The sequence below is a fragment of the Taudactylus pleione genome, unplaced genomic scaffold (genome assembly GCF_031769625.1).
Source record: "Taudactylus pleione unplaced genomic scaffold, aTauple2 ptg000612l, whole genome shotgun sequence".
NCBI classification, from domain to species: Eukaryota; Metazoa; Chordata; class Amphibia; order Anura; family Myobatrachidae; genus Taudactylus; species Taudactylus pleione.
The window spans coordinates 2,124,853-2,150,892 of record NW_028285014.1 but is presented as its reverse complement, the minus strand read 5'-3'; the positions used below and the strand labels follow the sequence as shown (position 1 = coordinate 2,150,892).

Here is a 26,040-nt window from a genome sequence, read left to right as displayed (position 1 = left end):
CTTTATCATTTAAGAATAATTTAATTAATTTAACTCTAATGTAATTTGATCTTGATTGGAATGCAGATGGGAAAATCGATCAATTCTTAGGTCTTTAAAAGTTTCTATGCCCTTTAATTCATTCAATCATTGTGCTTCATATTGCTGAGAAATAAATGGGATCAAGATATCAATGTCTGGGAGAGGAAAGATTGAAAGACTGTGGATGTCCTGAGCATACTTCTCAATGTCGGTCATTTTGAGTGTAAAACATAACCAAAGAGTAAGAAAATATAGTCAGAAGTGGGATTTGAACCCACGCCTCTTTACAGAGACCAGAATTCCCATTAACTGGAAGAGTAGAATCTTGAGTCTGGCGCCTTAGACCACTCGGCCATCCTGACAAGCACATCAGTATATCCGAACCTGCTTCCTGTTAGGGTTTATCATTTTACTATTTATATTTTTGATTGTGATTTTGACAAATAATTTGGACTTGTTGAAAAAGGGGTCATTAAATCAAGATCTTAGATTAATGCATTTCCTCTAAAAGCTGTTTCTTAAATAACATTATTTAGGAAAAATGGCTCAAGCTAAAGTGTTATCCTTCAAAATTACTGTTGCCACCCTTTACTAAGGTCTTCATCCTAGCAGAACAGATTAGTTTGTCTTAGGAGAAAATTGTATATCATGTTATATGTAAAGTCTAAGAGCCTTAAAATACTTTCGATGCCAATTATTCTTGTGTTTTATGTTTAGATTACTGAATACTAAAAGAATGTTGTGCAAACAATATTTATTCTTCAAAGGAAGAGATGTACAAGAACATGAGGACATGCACTGAAACTGAAGGGAGGTAGACTTAGAGGAAATTTGAAGAAAAATTACTTCACAGAAAGGGTAATTGATAAATAGAAAAGCCTCCCATCCAATGTTGTTGAAGCTAAATGGTGAAACAATTTAAATACGCTTGGGATAGGCATAAGAATATCCTTAAAAGAAATGTAAGGAGCAAATAGGGTTGAAGTTGCCTAAAGGATACATGAAAAGTAGCAGACTACGTGGGCCAAGTGGTTCTTATCTGCCATCAAATTCTGTTTCTATGTAAAACATTATTTCAACCGCCAATTTCTACATGAACTGAACTTTAGAATTTTAAAACTAATCATATTGTCTTTATCATTTAAGAATAATTTAATTAATTTAAGTCTAATGTAATTTGATCTTGATTGGAATGTAGATGGGAAAATCGATCAATTCTTAGGTCTTTAAAAGTTTCAATGCCCTTTAATTCATTCAATCATTGTGCTTCATATTGCTTAGAAATAAATGGGATCAAGATATCAATGTCTGGGAGAGGAAAGATTGAAAGACTGTGGATGTCCTGAGCATACTTCTCAATGTCAGTCATTTTGAGTGTAAAACATAACCAAAGAGCAAGAAAATATTGTCAGAAGTGGAATTTGAACCCACGCCTCTTTACAGAGACCAGAATTCCCATTAACTGGAAGAGTAGAATCTTGAGTCTGGCCCCTTAGACCGCTCGGCCATCCTGACATGCACATCAGTATGTCCAAACCTGCTTCCTGTTAGGGTTTATCATTTTACTACTTATATATTTGATTGTGATTTTGACAAATAATTTGGCCTTGTTGAAAATGGGGTCATTAAATCAAGATCTTAGATTAATACATTTCCTCTAAAAGCTGTTTCTTAAATAACATTAATTAGGAAAAATGGCTCAAGCTAAAGTGTTATCCTTCAAAATTACTGTTGCCACCCTTTACTAAGGTCTTCATCCTAGCAGAACAGATTAGTTTGTCATAGAAGTAATTGTATATCACGTTATATGTAAAGTCTAAGAGCCTTAAAATACTTTCAATGCCAATTATTCTTGTGTTTTATGTTTAGATTACTGAATACTAAAAGAATGTTGTGCAAACAATACTTATTCTTCAAAGGAAGAGATGTACAAGAACACGAGGACATGCACTGAACCTGGAGGGAGGTAGACTTAGAGGAAATTTGATGAAAAATTACTTCACAGAAAGGGTAGTTGATAAATAGAAAAGCCTCCCATCCGATGTTGTTGAAGCTAAACGGTGAAACAATTTAAACACGCTTCGGATAGGCATAAGAATATCCTTAAGAGAAATGTAAGGAGCAAATAGGGTTGAAGTTGGCTAAAGGATACATGAAAAGGAGCAGACTACATGGGCCAAGTGGTTCTTATCTGCCATCAAATTCTGTTTCTATGTAATACATTATTTCAATAGCCAATTTCTACATGAACTGAACTTTAGAATTTTAAAACTAATCATAGTGTCTTTATCATTTAAGAATAATTTAATTAATTTAACTCTAATGTAATTTGATCTTGATTGGAATGTAGATGGGAAAATCGATCAATTCTTAGGTCTTTAAAAGTTTCTATGCCCTTTAATTCATTCAATCATTGTGCTTCTTATTGCTTAGAAATAAATGGGATCAAGATATCAATGTCTGGGAGAGGAAAGATTGTAAGACTGTGGATGTCCTGAGCATACTTCTCAATGTCAGTCATTCTGAGTGTAAAACATAACCAAAGAGCAAAAATATATTGTCAGAAATGGGATTTGAACCTACGCCTCTTTACAGAGACCAGAATTCCCATTAACTGGAAGAGTAGAATCTTGAGTCTGGCGCCTTAGACCACTCGGCCATCCTGACAAGCACATCAGTATATCCGAACCTGCTTCCTGTTAGGGTTTATCATTTTACTATTTATATTTTTGATTGTGATTTTGACAAATAATTTGGACTTGTTGAAAAAGGGGTCATTAAATCAAGATCTTAGATTAATGCATTTCCTCTAAAAGCTGTTTCTTAAATAACATTATTTAGGAAAAATGGCTCAAGCTAAAGTGTTATCCTTCAAAATTACTGTTGCCACCCTTTACTAAGGTCTTCATCCTAGCAGAACAGATTAGTTTGTCTTAGGAGAAAATTGTATATCATGTTATATGTAAAGTCTAAGAGCCTTAAAATACTTTCGATGCCAATTATTCTTGTGTTTTATGTTTAGATTACTGAATACTAAAAGAATGTTGTGCAAACAATATTTATTCTTCAAAGGAAGAGATGTACAAGAACATGAGGACATGCACTGAAACTGAAGGGAGGTAGACTTAGAGGAAATTTGAAGAAAAATTACTTCACAGAAAGGGTAATTGATAAATAGAAAAGCCTCCCATCCAATGTTGTTGAAGCTAAATGGTGAAACAATTTAAATACGCTTGGGATAGGCATAAGAATATCCTTAAAAGAAATGTAAGGAGCAAATAGGGTTGAAGTTGCCTAAAGGATACATGAAAAGTAGCAGACTACGTGGGCCAAGTGGTTCTTATCTGCCATCAAATTCTGTTTCTATGTAAAACATTATTTCAACCGCCAATTTCTACATGAACTGAACTTTAGAATTTTAAAACTAATCATATTGTCTTTATCATTTAAGAATAATTTAATTAATTTAAGTCTAATGTAATTTGATCTTGATTGGAATGTAGATGGGAAAATCGATCAATTCTTAGGTCTTTAAAAGTTTCAATGCCCTTTAATTCATTCAATCATTGTGCTTCATATTGCTTAGAAATAAATGGGATCAAGATATCAATGTCTGGGAGAGGAAAGATTGAAAGACTGTGGATGTCCTGAGCATACTTCTCAATGTCAGTCATTTTGAGTGTAAAACATAACCAAAGAGCAAGAAAATATTGTCAGAAGTGGAATTTGAACCCACGCCTCTTTACAGAGACCAGAATTCCCATTAACTGGCAGAGTAGAATCTTGAGTCTGGCCCCTTAGACCGCTCGGCCATCCTGACATGCACATCAGTATGTCCAAACCTGCTTCCTGTTAGGGTTTATCATTTTACTATTTATATATTTGATTGTGATTTTTACAAATAATTTGGCCTTGTTGAAAATGGGGTCATTAAATCAAGATCTTAGATTAATACATTTCCTCTAAAAGCTGTTTCTTAAATAACATTAATTAGGAAAAATGGCTCAAGCTAAAGTGTTATCCTTCAAAATTACTGTTGCCACCCTTTACTAAGGTCTTCATCCTAGCAGAACAGATTAGTTTGTCATAGAAGTAAATTGTATATCACGTTATATGTAAAGTCTAAGAGCCTTAAAATACTTTCAATGCCAATTATTCTTGTGTTTTATGTTTAGATTACTGAATACTAAAAGAATGTTGTGCAAACAATACTTATTCTTCAAAGGAAGAGATGTACAAGAACACGAGGACATGCACTGAACCTGGAGGGAGGTAGACTTAGAGGAAATTTGATGAAAAATTACTTCACAGAAAGGGTAGTTGATAAATAGAAAAGCCTCCCATCCGATGTTGTTGAAGCTAAACGGTGAAACAATTTAAACACGCTTCGGATAGGCATAAGAATTTCCTTAAGAGAAATGTAAGGAGCAAATAGGGTTGAAGTTGGCTAAAGGATACATGAAAAGGAGCAGACTACATGGGCCAAGTGGTTCTTATCTGCCATCAAATTCTGTTTCTATGTAATACATTATTTCAATAGCCAATTTCTACATGAACTGAACTTTAGAATTTTAAAACTAATCATAGTGTCTTTATCATTTAAGAATAATTTAATTAATTTAACTCTAATGTAATTTGATCTTGATTGGAATGTAGATGGGAAAATCGATCAATTCTTAGGTCTTTAACAGTTTCTATGCCCTTTAATTCATTCAATCATTGTGCTTCATATTGCTTAGAAATAAATGGGATCAAGATATCAATGTCTGGGAGAGGAAAGATTGTAAGACTGTGGATGTCCTGAGCATACTTCTCAATGTCAGTCATTCTGAGTGTAAAACATAACCAAAGAGCAAAAATATATTGTCAGAAATGGGATTTGAACCTACGCCTCTTTACAGAGACCAGAATTCCCATTAACTGGAAGAGTAGAATCTTGAGTCTGGTGTCTTAGACCGCTCGGCCATCCTGACAAGCACATCAGTATGTACAAACCTGCTTCCTGTTAGGGTTTATCATTTTACTATTTATATTTTTGATTGTGATTTTGACAAATAATTTGGACTTGTTGAAAAAGGGGTCATTAAATCAAGATCTTAGATTAATGCATTTCCTCTAAAAGCTGTTTCTAAAATAACATTATTTAGGAAAAATGGCTCAAGCTAAAGTGTTATCCTTCAAAATTACTGTTGCCACCCTTTACTAAGGTCTTCATCCTAGCAGAACAGATTAGTTTGTCTTAGAAGTAAATTGTATATCATGTTATATGTAAAGTCTAAGAGCCTTAAAATACTTTCGATGCCAATTATTCTTGTGTTTTATGTTTAGATTACTGAATACTAAAAGAATGTTGTGCAAACAATATTTATTCTTCAAAGGAAGAGATGTACAAGAACATGAGGACATGCACTGAAACTGAAGGGAGGTAGACTTAGAGGAAATTTGAAGAAAAATTACTTCACAGAAAGGGTAATTGATAAATAGAAAAGCCTCCCATCCGATGTTGTTGAAGCTAAATGGTGAAACAATTTAAATACACTTGGGATAGGCATAAGAATATCCTTAAAAGAAATGTAAGGAGCAAATAGGGTTGAAGTTGCCTAAAGGATACATGAAAAGTAGCAGACTACGTGGGCCAAGTGGTTCTTATCTGCCATCAAATTCTGTTTCTATGTAAAACATTATTTCAACCGCCAACTTCTACATGAACTGAACTTTAGAATTTTAAAACTAATCATAGTGTCTTTATCATTTAAGAATAATTTAATTAATTTAAGTCTAATGTAATTTGATCTTGATTGGAATGTAGATGGGAAAATCGATCAATTCTTAGGTCTTTAACAGTTTCTATGCCCTTTAATTCATTCAATCATTGTGCTTCATATTGCTTAGAAATAAATGAGATCAAGATATCAATGTCTGGGAGAGGAAAGATTGAAAGACTGTGGCTGTCCTGAGCATACTTCTCAATGTCGGTCATTTTGAGTGTAAAACATAACCAAAGAGCAAGAAAATATTGTCAGAAGTGGGATTTGAACCCACACCTCTTTACAGAGACCAGAATTCCCATTAACTGGAAGAGTAGAATCTTGAGTCTGGTGCCTTAGACCGCTCGGCCATCCTGACATGCACGTCAGTATGTCCAAACCTGCTTCCTGTTAGGGTTTATCATTTTACTATTTATATTTTTGATTGTGATTTTGACAAATAATTTGGCCTTGTTGAAAAAGGGGTCATTAAATCAAGATCTTAGATTAATGCATTTCCTCTAAAAGCTGTTTCTTAAATAACATTATTTAGGAAAAATGGCTCAAGCTAAAGTATTATCTTTCAAAATTACTGTTGCCACCCTTTACTAAGGTCTTCATCCTAGCAGAACCGATTAGTTTGTCTTAGAAGTAAATTGTATATCACGTTATATGTAAAGTCTAAGACCCTTAAAATACTTTCGATGCCAATTATTCTTGTGTTTTATGTTTAGATTACTGAATACTAAAAGAATGTTGTGCAAACAATACTTATTCTTCAAAGGAAGAGATGTACAAGAACACGAGGACATGCACTGAAACTGGAGGGGGGTAGACTTAGAGGAAATTTGATGAAAAATTACTTCACAGAAAGGGTAGTTGATAAATAGAAAAGCCTCCCATCCGATGTTGTTGAAGCTAAACAGTGAAACAATTTAAACACGCTTCGGATAGGCATAAGAATATCCTTAAGAGAAATGTAAGGAGCAAATAGGGTTGAAGTTGGCTAAAGGATACATGAAAAGGAGCAGACTACATGGGCCAAGTGGTTCTTATCTGCCATCAAATTCTGTTTCTATGTAATACATTATTTCAATAGCCAATTTCTACATGAACTGAACTTTAGAATTTTAAAACTAATCATAGTGTCTTTATCATTTAAGAATAATTTAATTAATTTAACTCTAATGTAATTTGATCTTGATTGGAATGTAGATGGGAAAATCGATCAATTCTTAGGTCTTTAACAGTTTCTATGCCCTTTAATTCATTCAATCATTGTGCTTCATATTGCTTAGAAATAAATGGGATCAAGATATCAATGTCTGGGAGAGGAAAGATTGAAAGACTGTGGATGTCCTGAGCATACTTCTCAATGTCAGTCATTCTGAGTGTAAAACATAACCAAAGAGCAAAAATATATTGTCAGAAATGGGATTTGAACCTACGCCTCTTTACAGAGACCAGAATTCCCATTAACTGGAAGAGTAGAATCTTGAGTCTGGTGTCTTAGACCGCTCGGCCATCCTGACAAGCACATCAGTATGTACAAACCTGCTTCCTGTTAGGGTTTATCATTTTACTATTTATATTTTTGATTGTGATTTTGACAAATAATTTGTTTTTGTTGAAAAAGGGGTCATTAAATCAAGATCTTAGATTAATGCATTTCCTCTAAAAGCTGTTTCTAAAATAACATTATTTAGGAAAAATGGCTCAAGCTAAAGTGTTATCCTTCAAAATTACTGTTGCCACCCTTTACTAAGGTCTTCATCCTAGCAGAACAGATTAGTTTGTCTTAGAAGTAAATTGTATATCATGTTATATGTAAAGTCTAAGAGCCTTAAAATACTTTCGATGCCAATTATTCTTGTGTTTTATGTTTAGATTACTGAATACTAAAAGAATGTTGTGCAAACAATATTTATTCTTCAAAGGAAGAGATGTACAAGAACATGAGGACATGCACTGAAACTGAAGGGAGGTAGACTTAGAGGAAATTTGAAGAAAAATTACTTCACAGAAAGGGTAATTGATAAATAGAAAAGCCTCCCATCCGATGTTGTTGAAGCTAAATGGTGAAACAATTTAAATACGCTTGGGATAGGCATAAGAATATCCTTAAAAGAAATGTAAGGAGCAAATAGGGTTGAAGTTGCCTAAAGGATACATGAAAAGTAGCAGACTACGTGGGCCAAGTGGTTCTTATCTGCCATCAAATTCTGTTTCTATGTAAAACATTATTTCAACCGCCAACTTCTACATGAACTGAACTTTAGAATTTTAAAACTAATCATAGTGTCTTTATCATTTAAGAATAATTTAATTAATTTAAGTCTAATGTAATTTGATCTTGATTGGAATGTAGATGGGAAAATCGATCAATTCTTAGGTCTTTAACAGTTTCTATGCCCTTTAATTCATTCAATCATTGTGCTTCATATTGCTTAGAAATAAATGGGATCAAGATATCAATGTCTGGGAGAGGAAAGATTGAAAGACTGTGGCTGTCCTGAGCATACTTCTCAATGTCGGTCATTTTGAGTGTAAAACATAACCAAAGAGCAAGAAAATATTGTCAGAAGTGGGATTTGAACCCACACCTCTTTACAGAGACCAGAATTCCCATTAACTGGAAGAGTAGAATCTTGAGTCTGGCGCCTTAGACAGCTCAGCCATCCTGACATGCACATCAGTATGTCCAAACCTGCTTCCTGTTAGGGTTTATCATTTTACTATTTATATTTTTGATTGTGATTTTGACAAATAATTTGACCTTGTTGAAAAAGGGGTCATTAAATCAAGATCTTAGATTAATGCATTTCCTCTAAAAGCTGTTTCTTAAATAACATTATTTAGGAAAAATGGCTCAAGCTAAAGTATTATCTTTCAAAATTACTGTTGCCACCCTTTACTAAGGTCTTCATCCTAGCAGAACTGATTAGTTTGTCTTAGAAGTAAATTGTATATCACGTTATATGTAAAGTCTAAGACCCTTAAAATACTTTCGATGCCAATTATTCTTGTGTTTTATGTTTAGATTACTGAATACTAAAAGAATGTTGTGCAAACAATACTTATTCTTCAAAGGAAGAGATGTACAAGAACACGAGGACATGCACTGAAACTGGAGGGAGGTAGACTTAGAGGAAATTTGATGAAAAATTACTTCACAGAAAGGGTAGTTGATAAATAGAAAAGCCTCCCATCCGATGTTGTTGAAGCTAAACAGTGAAACAATTTAAACACGCTTCGGATAGGCATAAGAATATCCTTAAGAGAAATGTAAGGAGCAAATAGGGTTGAAGTTGGCTAAAGGATACATGAAAAGGAGCAGACTACATGGGCCAAGTGGTTCTTATCTGCCATCAAATTCTGTTTCTATGTAATACATTATTTCAATAGCCAATTTCTACATGAACTGAACTTTAGAATTTTAAAACTAATCATAGTGTCTTTATCATTTAAGAATAATTTAATTAATTTAACTCTAATGTAATTTGATCTTGATTGGAATGTAGATGGGAAAATCGATCAATTCTTAGGTCTTTAACAGTTTCTATGCCCTTTAATTCATTCAATCATTGTGCTTCATATTGCTTAGAAATAAATGGGATCAAGATATCAATGTCTGGGAGAGGAAAGATTGAAAGACTGTGGATGTCCTGAGCATACTTCTCAATGTCAGTCATTCTGAGTGTAAAACATAACCAAAGAGCAAAAATATATTGTCAGAAATGGGATTTGAACCTACGCCTCTTTACAGAGACCAGAATTCCCATTAACTGGAAGAGTAGAATCTTGAGTCTGGTGTCTTAGACCGCTCGGCCATCCTGACAAGCACATCAGTATATCCAAACCTGCTTCCTGTTAGGGTTTATCATTTTACTATTTATATTTTTGATTGTGATTTTGACAAATAATTTGGCCTTGTTGAAAAAGGGGTCATTAAATCAAGATCTTAGATTAATGCATTTCCTCTAAAAGCTGTTTCTAAAATAACATTATTTAGGAAAAATGGCTCAAGCTAAAGTGTTATCCTTCAAAATTACTGTTGCCACCCTTTACTAAGGTCTTCATCCTACCAGAACAGATTAGTTTGTCTTAGAAGTAAATTGTATATCATGTTATATGTAAAGTCTAAGAGCCTTAAAATACTTTCGATGCCAATTATTCTTGTGTTTTATGTTTAGATTACTGAATACTAAAAGAATGTTGTGCAAAAAATAATTATTCTTCAAAGGAAGAGATGTACAAGAACACGAGGACATGCACTGAAACTGGAGGGAGGTAGACTTAGAGGAAATTTGAAGAAAAATTACTTCACAGAAAGGGTAGTTGATAAATAGAAAAGCCTCCCATCCAATGTTGTTGAAGCTAAACGGTGAAACAATTTAAACATGCTTTGGATAGGCATAAGAATATCCTTAAGAGAAATGTAAGGAGCAAATATGGTTGAAGTTGCCTAAAGGATACATGAAAAGGAGCAGACTACATGGGCCAAGTGGTTCTTATCTGCCATCAAATTCTGTTTCTATGTAATACATTATTTCAATAGCCAATTTCTATATGAACTGAACTTTAGAATTTTAAAACTAATCATAGTGTCTTTATCATTTAAGAATAATTTAATTAATTTAACTCTAATGTAATTTGATCTTGATTGGAATGCAGATGGGAAAATCGATCAATTCTTAGGTCTTTAAAAGTTTCTATGCCCTTTAATTCATTCAATCATTGTGCTTCATATTGCTGAGAAATAAATGGGATCAAGATATCAATGTCTGGGAGAGGAAAGATTGAAAGACTGTGGCTGTCCTGAGCATACTTCTCAATGTCGGTCATTTTGAGTGTAAAACATAACCAAAGAGTAAGAAAATATTGTCAGAAGTGGGATTTGAACCCACGCCTCTTTACAGAGACCAGAATTCCCATTAACTGGAAGAGTAGAATCTTGAGTCTGGCGCCTTAGACCACTCGGCCATCCTGACAAGCACATCAGTATATCCGAACCTGCTTCCTGTTAGGGTTTATCATTTTACTATTTATATTTTTGATTGTGATTTTGACAAATAATTTGGACTTGTTGAAAAAGGGGTCATTAAATCAAGATCTTAGATTAATGCATTTCCTCTAAAAGCTGTTTCTAAAATAACATTATTTAGGAAAAATGGCTCAAGCTAAAGTGTTATCCTTCAAAATTACTGTTGCCACCCTTTACTAAGGTCTTCATCCTAGCAGAACAGATTAGTTTGTCTTAGAAGTAAATTGTATATCATGTTATATGTAAAGTCTAAGAGCCTTAAAATACTTTCGATGCCAATTATTCTTGTGTTTTATGTTTAGATTACTGAATACTAAAAGAATGTTGTGCAAACAATATTTATTCTTCAAAGGAAGAGATGTACAAGAACATGAGGACATGCACTGAAACTGAAGGGAGGTAGACTTAGAGGAAATTTGAAGAAAAATTACTTCACAGAAAGGGTAATTGATAAATAGAAAAGCCTCCCATCCGATGTTGTTGAAGCTAAATGGTGAAACAATTTAAATACGCTTGGGATAGGCATAAGAATATCCTTAAAAGAAATGTAAGGAGCAAATAGGGTTGAAGTTGCCTAAAGGATACATGAAAAGTAGCAGACTACGTGGGCCAAGTGGTTCTTATCTGCCATCAAATTCTGTTTCTATGTAAAACATTATTTCAACCGCCAACTTCTACATGAACTGAACTTTAGAATTTTAAAACTAATCATAGTGTCTTTATCATTTAAGAATAATTTAATTAATTTAAGTCTAATGTAATTTGATCTTGATTGGAATGTAGATGGGAAAATCGATCAATTCTTAGGTCTTTAACAGTTTCTATGCCCTTTAATTCATTCAATCATTGTGCTTCATATTGCTTAGAAATAAATGGGATCAAGATATCAATGTCTGGGAGAGGAAAGATTGAAAGACTGTGGCTGTCCTGAGCATACTTCTCAATGTCGGTCATTTTGAGTGTAAAACATAACCAAAGAGCAAGAAAATATTGTCAGAAGTGGGATTTGAACCCACACCTCTTTACAGAGACCAGAATTCCCATTAACTGGAAGAGTAGAATCTTGAGTCTGGCGCCTTAGACCGCTCAGCCATCCTGACATGCACGTCAGTATGTCCAAACCTGCTTCCTGTTAGGGTTTATCATTTTACTATTTATATTTTTGATTGTGATTTTGACAAATAATTTGGCCTTGTTGAAAAAGGGGTCATTAAATCAAGATCTTAGATTAATGCATTTCCTCTAAAAGCTGTTTCTTAAATAACATTATTTAGGAAAAATGGCTCAAGCTAAAGTATTATCTTTCAAAATTACTGTTGCCACCCTTTACTAAGGTCTTCATCCTAGCAGAACCGATTAGTTTGTCTTAGAAGTAAATTGTATATCACGTTATATGTAAAGTCTAAGACCCTTAAAATACTTTCGATGCCAATTATTCTTGTGTTTTATGTTTAGATTACTGAATACTAAAAGAATGTTGTGCAAACAATACTTATTCTTCAAAGGAAGAGATGTACAAGAACACGAGGACATGCACTGAAACTGGAGGGAGGTAGACTTAGAGGAAATTTGATGAAAAATTACTTCACAGAAAGGGTAGTTGATAAATAGAAAAGCCTCCCATCCGATGTTGTTGAAGCTAAACAGTGAAACAATTTAAACACGCTTCGGATAGGCATAAGAATATCCTTAAGAGAAATGTAAGGAGCAAATAGGGTTGAAGTTGGCTAAAGGATACATGAAAAGGAGCAGACTACATGGGCCAAGTGGTTCTTATCTGCCATTAAATTCTGTTTCTATGTAATACATTATTTCAATAGCCAATTTCTACATGAACTGAACTTTAGAATTTTAAAACTAATCATAGTGTCTTTATCATTTAAGAATAATTTAATTAATTTAACTCTAATGTAATTTGATCTTGATTGGAATGTAGATGGGAAAATCGATCAATTCTTAGGTCTTTAACAGTTTCTATGCCCTTTAATTCATTCAATCATTGTGCTTCATATTGCTTAGAAATAAATGGGATCAAGATATCAATGTCTGGGAGAGGAAAGATTGAAAGACTGTGGATGTCCTGAGCATACTTCTCAATGTCAGTCATTCTGAGTGTAAAACATAACCAAAGAGCAAAAATATATTGTCAGAAATGGGATTTGAACCTACGCCTCTTTACAGAGACCAGAATTCCCATTAACTGGAAGAGTAGAATCTTGAGTCTGGTGTCTTAGACCGCTCGGCCATCCTGACAAGCACATCAGTATATCCAAACCTGCTTCCTGTTAGGGCTTATCATTTTACTATTTATATTTTTGATTGTGATTTTGACAAATAATTTGGCCTTGTTGAAAAAGGGGTCATTAAATCAAGATCTTAGATGAATGCATTTCCTCTAAAAGCTGTTTCTAAAATAACATTATTTAGGAAAAATGGCTCAAGCTAAAGTGTTATCCTTCAAAATTACTGTTGCCACCCTTAACTAAGGTCTTCATCCTACCAGAACAGATTAGTTTGTCTTAGAAGTAAATTGTATACCATGTTATATGTAAAGTCTAAGAGCCTTAAAATACTTTCGATGCCAATTATTCTTGTGTTTTATGTTTAGATTACTGAATACTAAAAGAATGTTGTGCAAAAAATAATTATTCTTCAAAGGAAGAGATGTACAAGAACACGAGGACATGCACTGAAACTGGAGGGAGGTAGACTTAGAGGAAATTTGAAGAAAAATTACTTCACAGAAAGGGTAGTTGATAAATAGAAAAGCCTCCCATCCAATGTTGTTGAAGCTAAACGGTGAAACAATTTAAACATGCTTTGGATAGGCATAAGAATATCCTTAAGAGAAATGTAAGGAGCAAATATGGTTGAAGTTGCCTAAAGGATACATGAAAAGGAGCAGACTACATGGGCCAAGTGGTTCTTATCTGCCATCAAATTCTGTTTCTATGTAATACATTATTTCAATAGCCAATTTCTATATGAACTGAACTGTAGCATTTTAAAACTAATCATAGTGTCTTTATCATTTAAGAATAATTTAATTAATTTAACTCTAATGTAATTTGATCTTGATTGGAATGCAGATGGGAAAATCGATCAATTCTTAGGTCTTTAAAAGTTTCTATGCCCTTTAATTCATTCAATCATTGTGCTTCATATTGCTGAGAAATAAATGGGATCAAGATATCAATGTCTGGGAGAGGAAAGATTGAAAGACTGTGGATGTCCTGAGCATACTTCTCAATGTCGGTCATTTTGAGTGTAAAACATAACCAAAGAGTAAGAAAATATTGTCAGAAGTGGGATTTGAACCCACGCCTCTTTACAGAGACCAGAATTCCCATTAACTGGAAGAGTAGAATCTTGAGTCTGGCGCCTTAGACCACTCGGCCATCCTGACAAGCACATCAGTATATCCGAACCTGCTTCCTGTTAGGGTTTATCATTTTACTATTTATATTTTTGATTGTGATTTTGACAAATAATTTGGACTTGTTGAAAAAGGGGTCATTAAATCAAGATCTTAGATTAATGCATTTCCTCTAAAAGCTGTTTCTAAAATAACATTATTTAGGAAAAATGGCTCAAGCTAAAGTGTTATCCTTCAAAATTACTGTTGCCACCCTTTACTAAGGTCTTCATCCTAGCAGAACAGATTAGTTTGTCTTAGAAGTAAATTGTATATCATGTTATATGTAAAGTCTAAGAGCCTTAAAATACTTTCGATGCCAATTATTCTTGTGTTTTATGTTTAGATTACTGAATACTAAAAGAATGTTGTGCAAACAATATTTATTCTTCAAAGGAAGAGATGTACAAGAACATGAGGACATGCACTGAAACTGAAGGGAGGTAGACTTAGAGGAAATTTGAAGAAAAATTACTTCACAGAAAGGGTAATTGATAAATAGAAAAGCCTCCCATCCGATGTTGTTGAAGCTAAATGGTGAAACAATTTAAATACGCTTGGGATAGGCATAAGAATATCCTTAAAAGAAATGTAAGGAGCAAATAGGGTTGAAGTTGCCTAAAGGATACATGAAAAGTAGCAGACTACGTGGGCCAAGTGGTTCTTATCTGCCATCAAATTCTGTTTCTATGTAAAACATTATTTCAACCGCCAACTTCTACATGAACTGAACTTTAGAATTTTAAAACTAATCATAGTGTCTTTATCATTTAAGAATAATTTAATTAATTTAAGTCTAATGTAATTTGATCTTGATTGGAATGTAGATGGGAAAATCGATCAATTCTTAGGTCTTTAACAGTTTCTATGCCCTTTAATTCATTCAATCATTGTGCTTCATATTGCTTAGAAATAAATGGGATCAAGATATCAATGTCTGGGAGAGGAAAGATTGAAAGACTGTGGCTGTCCTGAGCATACTTCTCAATGTCGGTCATTTTGAGTGTAAAACATAACCAAAGAGCAAGAAAATATTGTCAGAAGTGGGATTTGAACCCACACCTCTTTACAGAGACCAGAATTCCCATTAACTGGAAGAGTAGAATCTTGAGTCTGGCGCCTTAGACCGCTCGGCCATCCTGACATGCACGTCAGTCTGTCCAAACCTGCTTCCTGTTAGGGTTTATCATTTTACTATTTATATTTTTGATTGTGATTTTGACAAATAATTTGGCCTTGTTGAAAAAGGGGTCATTAAATCAAGATCTTAGATTAATGCATTTCCTCTAAAAGCTGTTTCTTAAATAACATTATTTAGGAAAAATGGCTCAAGCTAAAGTATTATCTTTCAAAATTACTGTTGCCACCCTTTACTAAGGTCTTCATCCTAGCAGAACCGATTAGTTTGTCTTAGAAGTAAATTGTATATCACGTTATATGTAAAGTCTAAGACCCTTAAAATACTTTCGATGCCAATTATTCTTGTGTTTTATGTTTAGATTACTGAATACTAAAAGAATGTTGTGCAAACAATACTTATTCTTCAAAGGAAGAGATGTACAAGAACACGAGGACATGCACTGAAACTGGAGGGAGGTAGACTTAGATGAAATTTGATGAAAAATTACTTCACAGAAAGGGTATTTGATAAATAGAAAAGCCTCCCATCCGATGTTGTTGAAGCTAAACAGTGAAACAATTTAAACACGCTTCGGATAGGCATAAGAATATCCTTAAGAGAAATGTAAGGAGCAAATAGGGTTGAAGTTGGCTAAAGGATACATGAAAAGGAGCAGACTACATGGGCCAAGTGGTTCTTATCTGCCATCAAATTCTGTTTCTATGTAATACATTATTTCAATAGCCAATTTCTACATGAACTGAACTTTAGAATTTTAAAACTAATCATAGTGTCTTTATCATTTAAGAATAATTTAATTAATTTAACTCTAATGTAATTTGATCTTGATTGGAATGTAGATGGGAAAATCGATCAATTCTTAGGTCTTTAACAGTTTCTATGCCCTTTAATTCATTCAATCATTGTGCTTCATATTGCTTAGAAATAAATGGGATCAAGATATCAATGTCTGGGAGAGGAAAGATTGAAAGACTGTGGATGTCCTGAGCATACTTCTCAATGTCAGTCATTCTGAGTGTAAAACATAACCAAAGAGCAAAAATATATTGTCAGAAATGGGATTTGAACCTACGCCTCTTTACAGAGACCAGAATTCCCATTAACTGGAAGAGTAGAATCTTGAGTCTGGTGTCTTAGACCGCTCGGCCATCCTGACAAGCACATCAGTATATCCAAACCTGCTTCCTGTTAGGGTTTATCATTTTACTATTTATATTTTTGATTGTGATTTTGACAAATAATTTGGCCTTGTTGAAAAAGGGGTCATTAAATCAAGATCTTAGATTAATGCATTTCCTCTAAAAGCTGTTTCTAAAATAACATTATTTAGGAAAAATGGCTCAAGCTAAAGTGTTATCCTTCAAAATTACTGTTGCCACCCTTTACTAAGGTCTTCATCCTACCAGAACAGATTAGTTTGTCTTAGAAGTAAATTGTATATCATGTTATATGTAAAGTCTAAGAGCCTTAAAATACTTTCGATGCCAATTATTCTTGTGTTTTATGTTTAGATTACTGAATACTAAAAGAATGTTGTGCAAAAAATAATTATTCTTCAAAGGAAGAGATGTACAAGAACATGAGGACATGCACTGAAACTGGAGGGAGGTAGACTTAGAGGAAATTTGAAGAAAAATTACTTCACAGAAAGGGTAGTTGATAAATAGAAAAGCCTCCCATCCAATGTTGTTGAAGCTAAACGGTGAAACAATTTAAACATGCTTTGGATAGGTATAAGAATATCCTTAAGAGAAATGTAAGGAGCAAATATGGTTGAAGTTGCCTAAAGGATACATGAAAAGGAGCAGACTACATGGGCCAAGTGGTTCTTATCTGCCATCAAATTCTGTTTCTATGTAATACATTATTTCAATAGCCAATTTCTATATGAACTGAACTTTAGAATTTTAAAACTAATCATAGTGTCTTTATCATTTAAGAATAATTTAATTAATTTAACTCTAATGTAATTTGATCTTGATTGGAATGCAGATGGGAAAATCGATCAATTCTTAGGTCTTTAAAAGTTTCTATGCCCTTTAATTCATTCAATCATTGTGCTTCATATTGCTGAGAAATAAATGGGATCAAGATATCAATGTCTGGGAGAGGAAAGATTGAAAGACTGTGGATGTCCTGAGCATACTTCTCAATGTCGGTCATTTTGAGTGTAAAACATAACCAAAGAGTAAGAAAATATTGTCAGAAGTGGGATTTGAACCCACGCCTCTTTACAGAGACCAGAATTCCCATTAACTGGAAGAGTAGAATCTTGAGTCTGGCGCCTTAGACCACTCGGCCATCCTGACAAGCACATCAGTATATCCGAACCTGCTTCCTGTTAGGGTTTATCATTTTACTATTTATATTTTTGATTGTGATTTTGACAAATAATTTGGACTTGTTGAAAAAGGGGTCATTAAATCAAGATCTTAGATTAAAGCATTTCCTCTAAGAGCTGTTTCTTAAATAACATTATTTAGGAAAAATGGCTCAAGCTAAAGTGTTATCCTTCAAAATTACTGTTGCCACCCTTTACTAAGGTCTTCATCCTAGCAGAACAGATTAGTTTGTCTTAGGAGAAAATTGTATATCATGTTATATGTAAAGTCTAAGAGCCTTAAAATACTTTCGATGCCAATTATTCTTGTGTTTTATGTTTAGATTACTGAATACTAAAAGAATGTTGTGCAAACAATATTTATTCTTCAAAGGAAGAGATGTACAAGAACATGAGGACATGCACTGAAACTGAAGGGAGGTAGACTTAGAGGAAATTTGAAGAAAAATTACTTCACAGAAAGGGTAATTGATAAATAGAAAAGCCTCCCATCCAATGTTGTTGAAGCTAAATGGTGAAACAATTTAAATACGCTTGGGATAGGCATAAGAATATCCTTAAAAGAAATGTAAGGAGCAAATAGGGTTGAAGTTGCCTAAAGGATACATGAAAAGTAGCAGACTACGTGGGCCAAGTGGTTCTTATCTGCCATCAAATTCTGTTTCTATGTAAAACATTATTTCAACCGCCAATTTCTACATGAACTGAACTTTAGAATTTTAAAACTAATCATATTGTCTTTATCATTTAAGAATAATTTAATTAATTTAAGTCTAATGTTATTTGATCTTGATTGGAATGTAGATGGGAAAATCGATCAATTCTTAGGTCTTTAAAAGTTTCAATGCCCTTTAATTCATTCAATCATTGTGCTTCATATTGCTTAGAAATAAATGGGATCAAGATATCAATGTCTGGGAGAGGAAAGATTGAAAGACTGTGGATGTCCTGAGCATACTTCTCAATGTCAGTCATTTTGAGTGTAAAACATAACCAAAGAGCAAGAAAATATTGTCAGAAGTGGAATTTGAACCCACGCCTCTTTACAGAGACCAGAATTCCCATTAACTGGAAGAGTAGAATCTTGAGTCTGGCCCCTTAGACCGCTCGGCCATCCTGACATGCACATCAGTATGTCCAAACCTGCTTCCTGTTAGGGTTTATCATTTTACTATTTATATTTTTGATTGTGATTTTGACAAATAATTTGGCCTTGTTGAAAATGGGGTCATTAAATCAAGATCTTAGATTAATGCATTTCCTCTAAAAGCTGTTTCTTAAATAACATTATTTAGGAAAAATGGCTAAAGCTAAAGTATTATCTTTCAAAATTACTGTTGCCACCCTTTACTAAGGTCTTCATCCTAGCAGAACCGATTAGTTTGTCTTAGAAGTAAATTGTATATCACGTTATATGTAAAGTCTAAGACCCTTAAAATACTTTCGATGCCAATTATTCTTGTGTTTTATGTTTAGATTACTGAATACTAAAAGAATGTTGTGCAAACAATACTTATTCTTCAAAGGAAGAGATGTACAAGAACACGAGGACATGCACTGAAACTGGAGGGAGGTAGACTTAGAGGAAATTTGATGAAAAATTACTTCACAGAAAGGTTAGTTGATAAATAGAAAAGCCTCCCATCCGATGTTGTTGAAGCTAAACAGTGAAACAATTTAAACACGCTTCGGATAGGCATAAGAATATCCTTAAGAGAAATGTAAGGAGCAAATAGGGTTGAAGTTGGCTAAAGGATACATGAAAAGGAGCAGACTACATGGGCCAAGTGGTTCTTATCTGCCATCAAATTCTGTTTCTATGTAATACATTATTTCAACCGCCAATTTCTACATGAACTGAACTTTAGAATTTTAAAACTAATCATAGTGTCTTTATCATTTAAGAATAATTTAATTAATTTAACTCTAATGTAATTTGATCTTGATTGGAATGTAGATGGGAAAATCGATCAATTCTTAGGTCTTTAACAGTTTCTATGCCCTTTAATTCATTCAATCATTGTGCTTCATATTGCTTAGAAATAAATGGGATCAAGATATCAATGTCTGGGAGAGGAAAGATTGAAAGACTGTGGATGTCCTGAGCATACTTCTCAATGTCAGTCATTCTGAGTGTAAAACATAACCAAAGAGCAAAAATATATTGGCAGAAATGGGATTTGAACCTACGCCTCTTTACAGAGACCAGAATTCCCATTAACTGGAAGAGTAGAATCTTGAGTCTGGTGTCTTAGACCGCTCGGCCATCCTGACAAGCACATCAGTATATCCAAACCTGCTTCCTGTTAGGGTTTATCATTTTACTATTTATATTTTTGATTGTGATTTTGACAAATAATTTGGCCTTGTTGAAAAAGGGGTCATTAAATCAAGATCTTAGATTAATGCATTTCCTCTAAAAGCTGTTTCTAAAATAACATTATTTAGGAAAAATGGCTCAAGCTAAAGTGTTATCCTTCAAAATTACTGTTGCCACCCTTTACTAAGGTCTTCATCCTACCAGAACAGATTAGTTTGTCTTAGAAGTAAATTGTATATCATGTTATATGTAAAGTCTAAGAGCCTTAAAATACTTTCGATGCCAATTATTCTTGTGTTTTATGTTTAGATTACTGAATACTAAAAGAATGTAGTGCAAACAATACTTATTCTTCAAAGGAAGAGATGTACAAGAACACGAGGACATGCACTGAAACTGGAGGGAGGTAGACTTAGAGGAAATTTGAAGAAAAATTACTTCACAGAAAGGGTAGTTGATAAATAGAAAAGCCTCACATCCGATGTTGTTGAAACTAAATGGTGAAACAATTTAAACATGCTTGGGATAGGCATAAGAATATCCTTAAGAGAAATGTAAGGAGCAAATAGGATTGAAGTTGCCTAAAGGATACATGAAAAGGAGCAGACTACGTGGGCCAAGTGGTTCTTATCTGCCATCAAATTCTGTTTCTATGTAAAACATTATTTCAACAGTCAATTTCTACATGAACTGAACTTTAGAATTTTAAAACTAATCATAGTGTCTTTATCATTTAAGAATAATTTAATTAATTTAAGTCTAATGTAATTTGATCTTGATTGGAATGTAGATGGGAAAATCGATCAATTCTTAGGTCTTTAACAGTTTCTATGCCCTTTAATTCATTCAATCATTGTGCTTCATATTGCTTAGAAATAAATGGGATCAAGATATCAATGTCTGGGAGAGGAAAGATTGAAAGACTGTGGATGTCCTGAGCATACTTCTCAATGTCAGTCATTCTGAGTGTAAAACATAACCAAAGAGCAAAAATATATTGTCAGAAATGGGATTTGAACCTACGCCTCTTTACAGAGACCAGAATTCCCATTAACTGGAAGAGTAGAATCTTGAGTCTGGTGTCTTAGACCGCTCGGCCATCCTGACAAGCACATCAGTATATCCAAACCTGCTTCCTGTTAGGGTTTATCATTTTACTATTTATATTTTTGATTGTGATTTTGACAAATAATTTGGACTTGTTGAAAAAGGGGTCATTAAATCAAGATCTTAGATTAATGCATTTCCTCTAAAAGCTGTTTCTAAAATAACATTATTTAGGAAAAATGGCTCAAGCTAAAGTGTTATCCTTCAAAATTACTGTTGCCACCCTTTACTAAGGTCTTCATCCTAGCAGAACAGATTAGTTTGTCTTAGAAGTAAATTGTATATCATGTTATATGTAAAGTCTAAGAGCCTTAAAATACTTTCGATGCCAATTATTCTTGTGTTTTATGTTTAGATTACTGAATACTAAAAGAATGTTGTGCAAAAAATACTTATTCTTCAAAGGAAGAGATGTACAAGAACATGAGGACATGCACTGAAACTGAAGGGAGGTAGACTTAGAGGAAATTTGAAGAAAAATTACTTCACAGAAAGGGTAGTTGATAAATAGAAAAGCCTCCCATCCAATGTTGTTGAAGCTAAACGGTGAAACAATTTAAACATGCTTTGGATAGGCATAAGAATATCCTTAAGAGAAATGTAAGGAGCAAATATGGTTGAAGTTGCCTAAAGGATACATGAAAAGGAGCAGACTACATGGGCCAAGTGGTTCTTATCTGCCATCAAATTCTGTTTCTATGTAATACATTATTTCAATAGCCAATTTCTATATGAACTGAACTTTAGAAATTTAAAACTAATCATAGTGTCTTTATCATTTAAGAATAATTTAATTAATTTAACTCTAATGTAATTTGATCTTGATTGGAATGCAGATGGGAAAATCGATCAATTCTTAGGTCTTTACAAGTTTCTATGCCCTTTAATTCATTCAATCATTGTGCTTCATATTGCTGAGAAATAAATGGGATCAAGATATCAATGTCTGGGAGAGGAAAGATTGAAAGACTGTGGATGTCCTGAGCATACTTCTCAATGTCGGTCATTTTGAGTGTAAAACATAACCAAAGAGTAAGAAAATATTGTCAGAAGTGGGATTTGAACCCACGCCTCTTTACAGAGACTAGAATTCCCATTAACTGGAAGAGTAGAATCTTGAGTCTGGCGCCTTAGACCACTCGGCCATCCTGACAAGCACATCAGTATATCCGAACCTGCTTCCTGTTAGGGTTTATCATTTTACTATTTATATTTTTGATTGTGATTTTGACAAATAATTTGGACTTGTTGAAAAAGGGGTCATTAAATCAAGATCTTAGATTTATGCATTTCCTCTAAAAGCTGTTTCTTAAATAACATTATTTAGGAAAAATGGCTCAAGCTAAAGTGTTATCCTTCAAAATTACTGTTGCCACCCTTTACTAAGGTCTTCATCCTAGCAGAACAGATTAGTTTGTCTTAGGAGAAAATTGTATATCATGTTATATGTAAAGTCTAAGAGCCTTAAAATATTTTCGATGCCAATTATTCTTGTGTTTTATGTTTAGATTACTGAATACTAAAAGAATGTTGTGCAAACAATATTTATTCTTCAAAGGAAGAGATGTACAAGAACATGAGGACATGCACTGAAACTAAAGGGAGGTACACTTAGAGGAAATTTGAAGAAAAATTACTTCACAGAAAGGGTAATTGATAAATAGAAAAGCCTCCCATCCAATGTTGTTGAAGCTAAATGGTGAAACAATTTAAATATGCTTGGGATAGGCATAAGAATATCCTTAAAAGAAATGTAAGGAGCAAATAGGGTTGAAGTTGCCTAAAGGATACATGAAAAGTAGCAGACTACGTGGGCCAAGTGGTTCTTATCTGCCATCAAATTCTGTTTCTATGTAAAACATTATTTCAACCGCCAATTTCTACATGAACTGAACTTTAGAATTTTAAAACTAATCATAGTGTCTTTATCATTTAAGAATAATTTAATTAATTTAAGTCTAATGTAATTTGATCTTGATTGGAATGTAGATGGGAAAATCGATCAATTCTTAGGTCTTTAAAAGTTTCAATGCCCTTTAATTCATTCAATCATTGTGCTTCATATTGCTTAGAAATAAATGGGATCAAGATATCAATGTCTGGGAGAGGAAAGATTGAAAGACTGTGGATGTCCTGAGCATACTTCTCAATGTCAGTCATTTTGAGTGTAAAACATAACCAAAGAGCAAGAAAATATTGTCAGAAGTGGAATTTGAACCCACGCCTCTTTACAGAGACCAGAATTCCCATTAACTGGAAGAGTAGAATCTTGAGTCTGGCCCCTTAGACCGCTCGGCCATCCTGACATGCACATCAGTATGTCCAAACCTGCTTCCTGTTAGGGTTTATCATTTTACTATTTATATTTTTGATTGTGATTTTGACAAATAATTTGGCCTTGTTGAAAATGGGGTCATTAAATCAAGATCTTAGATTAATGCATTTCCTCTAAAAGCTGTTTCTTAAATAACATTATTTAGGAAAAATGGCTCAAGCTAAAGTGTTATCCTTCAAAATTACTGTTGCCACCCTTTACTAAGGTCTTCATCCTAGCAGAACAGATTAGTTTGTCTTAGAAGTAAATTGTATATCACGTTATATGTAAAGTCTAAGAGCCTTAAAATACTTTCGATGCCAATTATTCTTGTGTTTTATGTTTAGATTACTGAATACTAAAAGAATGTTGTGCAAACAATACTTATTCTTCAAAGGAAGAGATGTACAAGAACACGAGGACATGCACTGAAACTGGAGGGAGGTAGACTTAGAGGAAATTTGAAGAAAAATTACTTCACAGAAAGGGTAGTTGATAAATAGAAAAGCCTCCCATCCGATGTTGTTGAAGCTAAATGGTGAAACAATTTAAACATGCTTGGGATAGGCATAAGAATATCCTTAAGAGAAATGTAAGGAGCAAATAGGATTGAAGTTGCCTAAAGGATACATGAAAAGGAGCAGACTACGTGGGCCAAGTGGTTCTTATCTGCCATCAAATTCTGTTTCTATGTAAAACATTATTTCAACAGTCAATTTCTACATGAACTGAACTTTAGAATTTTAAAACTAATCATAGTGTCTTTATCATTTAAGAATAATTTAATTAATTTAAGTCTAATGTAATTTGATCTTGATTGGAATGTAGATGGGAAAATCGATCAATTCTTAGGTCTTTAACAGTTTCTATGCCCTTTAATTCATTCAATCATTGTGCTTCATATTGCTTAGAAATAAATGGGATCAAGATATCAATGTCTGGGAGAGGAAAGATTGAAAGACTGTGGATGTCCTGAGCATACTTCTCAATGTCGGTCATTTTGAGTGTAAAACATAACCAAAGAGCAAGAAAATATTGTCAGAAGTGGGATTTGAACCAACGCCTCTTTACAGAGACCAGAATTCCCATTAACTGGAAGAGTAGAATCTTGAGTCTGGCGCCTTAGACCGCTCGGCCATCCTGACAAGCACATCCGTATGTCCGAACCTGCTGTCTGTTAGGGTTTATCAATTTACTATTTATATTTTTGATTGTGATTTTTACAAATAATTTGGACTTGTTGAAAAAGGGGTCATTAAATCAAGATCTTAGATTAATGCATTTCCTCTAAAAGCTGTTTCTAAAATAACATTATTTAGGAAAAATGGCTCAAGCTAAAGTGTTATCCTTCAAAATTACTGTTGCCACCCTTTACTAAGGTCTTCATCCTAGCAGAACAGATTAGTTTGTCTTAGAAGTAAATTGTATATCATGTTATATGTAAAGTCTAAGAGCCTTAAAATACTTTCGATGCCAATTATTCTTGTGTTTTATGTTTAGATTACTGAATACTAAAAGAATGTAGTGCAAACAATACTTATTCTTCAAAGGAAGAGATGTACAAGAACACGAGGACATGCACTGAAACTGGAGGGAGGTAGACTTAGAGGAAATTTGAAGAAAAATTACTTCACAGAAAGGGTAGTTGATAAATAGAAAAGCCTCCCATCCGATGTTGTTGAAGCTAAATGGTGAAACAATTTAAACATGCTTGGGATAGGCATAAGAATATCCTTAAGAGAAATGTAAGGAGCAAATATGGTTGAAGTTGCCTAAAGGATACATGAAAAGGAGCAGACTACATGGGCCAAGTGGTTCTTATCTGCCATCAAATTCTGTTTCTATGTAATACATTATTTCAATAGCCAATTTCTATATGAACTGAACTTTAGAAATTTAAAACTAATCATAGTGTCTTTATCATTTAAGAATAATTTAATTAATTTAACTCTAATGTAATTTGATCTTGATTGGAATGCAGATGGGAAAATCGATCAATTCTTAGGTCTTTACAAGTTTCTATGCCCTTTAATTCATTCAATCATTGTGCTTCATATTGCTGAGAAATAAATGGGATCAAGATATCAATGTCTGGGAGAGGAAAGATTGAAAGACTGTGGATGTCCTGAGCATACTTCTCAATGTCGGTCATTTTGAGTGTAAAACATAACCAAAGAGTAAGAAAATATTGTCAGAAGTGGGATTTGAACCCACGCCTCTTTACAGAGACTAGAATTCCCATTAACTGGAAGAGTAGAATCTTGAGTCTGGCGCCTTAGACCACTCGGCCATCCTGACAAGCACATCAGTATATCCGAACCTGCTTCCTGTTAGGGTTTATCATTTTACTATTTATATTTTTGATTGTGATTTTGACAAATAATTTGGACTTGTTGAAAAAGGGGTCATTAAATCAAGATCTTAGATTTATGCATTTCCTCTAAAAGCTGTTTCTTAAATAACATTATTTAGGAAAAATGGCTCAAGCTAAAGTGTTATCCTTCAAAATTACTGTTGCCACCCTTTACTAAGGTCTTCATCCTAGCAGAACAGATTAGTTTGTCTTAGGAGAAAATTGTATATCATGTTA

At 33.6% G+C, this 26,040-nt stretch overlaps 9 non-coding genes across 9 annotated transcripts; all 9 read right to left on the bottom strand.

Annotated features, from left to right (window-relative positions):
• Positions 1-274: 274 nt before the first annotated feature.
• Positions 275-383, bottom strand: TRNAL-CAA (transfer RNA leucine (anticodon CAA)). The gene is made up of 2 exons: positions 346-383; positions 275-320 (listed from the first exon to the last, which is right to left on the bottom strand). It is a non-coding gene; the product is annotated as a tRNA-Leu (tRNA).
• A 5,655-nt stretch (positions 384-6,038) lies between these two features.
• TRNAL-CAA (transfer RNA leucine (anticodon CAA)) lies at positions 6,039-6,147 on the bottom strand. Its single transcript has 2 exons — positions 6,110-6,147; positions 6,039-6,084 (listed from the first exon to the last, which is right to left on the bottom strand). It is a non-coding gene; the product is annotated as a tRNA-Leu (tRNA).
• Positions 6,148-10,650: 4,503 nt separating this feature from the next.
• On the bottom strand, positions 10,651-10,759 carry TRNAL-CAA (transfer RNA leucine (anticodon CAA)). The gene is made up of 2 exons: positions 10,722-10,759; positions 10,651-10,696 (listed from the first exon to the last, which is right to left on the bottom strand). It is a non-coding gene; the product is annotated as a tRNA-Leu (tRNA).
• A 1,044-nt stretch (positions 10,760-11,803) lies between these two features.
• TRNAL-CAA (transfer RNA leucine (anticodon CAA)) lies at positions 11,804-11,912 on the bottom strand. Its single transcript has 2 exons — positions 11,875-11,912; positions 11,804-11,849 (listed from the first exon to the last, which is right to left on the bottom strand). It is a non-coding gene; the product is annotated as a tRNA-Leu (tRNA).
• A 2,197-nt stretch (positions 11,913-14,109) lies between these two features.
• Positions 14,110-14,218, bottom strand: TRNAL-CAA (transfer RNA leucine (anticodon CAA)). The gene is made up of 2 exons: positions 14,181-14,218; positions 14,110-14,155 (listed from the first exon to the last, which is right to left on the bottom strand). It is a non-coding gene; the product is annotated as a tRNA-Leu (tRNA).
• Positions 14,219-15,262: 1,044 nt separating this feature from the next.
• TRNAL-CAA (transfer RNA leucine (anticodon CAA)) lies at positions 15,263-15,371 on the bottom strand. The gene is made up of 2 exons: positions 15,334-15,371; positions 15,263-15,308 (listed from the first exon to the last, which is right to left on the bottom strand). It is a non-coding gene; the product is annotated as a tRNA-Leu (tRNA).
• A 2,197-nt stretch (positions 15,372-17,568) lies between these two features.
• TRNAL-CAA (transfer RNA leucine (anticodon CAA)) lies at positions 17,569-17,677 on the bottom strand. Its single transcript has 2 exons — positions 17,640-17,677; positions 17,569-17,614 (listed from the first exon to the last, which is right to left on the bottom strand). It is a non-coding gene; the product is annotated as a tRNA-Leu (tRNA).
• Positions 17,678-22,180: 4,503 nt separating this feature from the next.
• On the bottom strand, positions 22,181-22,289 carry TRNAL-CAA (transfer RNA leucine (anticodon CAA)). The gene is made up of 2 exons: positions 22,252-22,289; positions 22,181-22,226 (listed from the first exon to the last, which is right to left on the bottom strand). It is a non-coding gene; the product is annotated as a tRNA-Leu (tRNA).
• Positions 22,290-25,639: 3,350 nt separating this feature from the next.
• TRNAL-CAA (transfer RNA leucine (anticodon CAA)) lies at positions 25,640-25,748 on the bottom strand. The gene is made up of 2 exons: positions 25,711-25,748; positions 25,640-25,685 (listed from the first exon to the last, which is right to left on the bottom strand). It is a non-coding gene; the product is annotated as a tRNA-Leu (tRNA).
• Positions 25,749-26,040: the final 292 nt, after the last annotated feature.